Raw genomic sequence first — 1,868 nt, forward strand, 5'->3', positions numbered from 1 at the left:
TGCCATGTGATGGACAGCTTGTCTTTGGAACAAAGAAAGAAAGACCACATGGCAAGAGAATATAAAAAGCTGCTGCAGCTCCTCCATCCTCCTCCTCTTCCTCCTTCAATCCTGCTTCATACCTCTGGAGGAACTTTGCTACACTGAAGCTTTGAACAAAGGACTGAAAGACCCATCCCAGCTATGGATGTACACCAGAGACTTGATTTGAACCTGCAGTTTATTCCATCACTGCTACAAGCCTGAACCAAGACCTTTGCCATCACTGTGTGTAATTGATTCCATTTAACCAATTCTAGCTCTCATCTATATCTTTTTCCTTTTATGAATAAACCTTTAGATTTTAGATTCTAAAGGATGGGCAACAGCATGATTTGTGGATAAGATCTGATTTGTATATTGACCTGGGTCTGGGGCTTGGTCCTTTGGGATCGAGAGAACCTTTTTTTTGGGTTATTGGTTTTCATAACTATTTGTCCCCATAACAAGTGGCACTGGTGGTGATACTGGAAAACTGGAGTGTCTAAGGGAATTGCTTGTGTGACTTGTGGTTAGCCAGTGGGGCAAAACCAAAGTCTTCTCTGTTTGGCTGGTTTGGTTTGCCTTGGTGTACACAGAAACCCCAGCTTTGGGCTGTAACTGCCCTGCTTTAAGCAGTTTGTCCTGAATTGGCACTCTCAGTTGGGTCCCGCCAGAACCAGCATCGTTACACAGTGTTTAAATCATTTTCTGTGATGTAATTGGAAAGAGCATTGAGTTTGTTTTGATTGTTAGACTTGAGCAAGGCATTGATCATGGATATTCTTTGGAGCTGTCGCAAGGCTTATACTGTACATCCAGGATTTAATGTTGTATTATATTTTAAGGTTAAATAAAACATTACATGTAAATCATTAATCCACAGAGTTTCTTGTCTTTGCTGTTAATAGTACAAGCAGCTGATCTACAAGGTAGATTGCTATTTTTTTCAGGTCATTTCATTTAACTATATGAGAAACTGAGATACCCACTCTTTTTATTGCTGCTACTTGAGGCACATTACTAAGAAACTTAAGGCCAGGTTCTGCCCCAAGATCACACTTGCTCTAGGCCAGGTTGTCAAACCCCTTGCTCAGCTGTGCAGGGTAGCAGGGTCTCCCTCACCCTCCTGCACAGATTGTCAATCTAGCTTCATAGCCAGATCAGGGGCTATTCACCCAATACTCTCCTGTGCAAACAAGTGGGCAGGGAGATAGCAGAGGGAATGGAGAGTGAGTGGAACCCAGCCTCCAACCAGGCCCGAGTAGCTGGCAGGGCACACAGTGTAAAAGCTGCTCCATGAAAACAATTGAAGTAACTTAAAACTTTTCTGTACTTGAAACACTCACTATAGCGTAGTAGTTCTCAATCTCTTTACCACTGTGGGCCACACATGCAGTTCTCTATGTGTTATGTGGGCCACATCCACACAACATATATTCTCCCTGTATGGCCCTGAGGATGCCACATGGGCCGCAGCTGGGTGCTGATTGGGCCGCAAGTGGTTGAAAACCACTGCTATAGCTACAGGAGGTGTTCTCCTGTCAGCACAGTTAACCTACCTCCCTGAGAGGCAGTATGTAGGTTGATGGAAGAATTCTTCCAGCAACCTACCGCTGTCTACACCAGGGGTTAGATCGGCTTAACTGTGTTGCTCAGGAGTGTGGATTTTACACACCCCTGAATGGCATAGCTTGGTCGACCTAGCTTTTGAGTGTAGGAAGGGGGCTTTACTCTCAATGCCAGAGCAATGGGAGAGCAGGGGAGCAATTGCAGTCTCTGAGTCACACTTTGTTCTCTGGTGTGTTCTGGGCATGGTGCAGCTACGGGCTACCTCTTACTCATTGGGA

The sequence above is a fragment of the Natator depressus genome, chromosome 1 (genome assembly GCF_965152275.1).
Source record: "Natator depressus isolate rNatDep1 chromosome 1, rNatDep2.hap1, whole genome shotgun sequence".
NCBI classification, from domain to species: Eukaryota; Metazoa; Chordata; order Testudines; family Cheloniidae; genus Natator; species Natator depressus.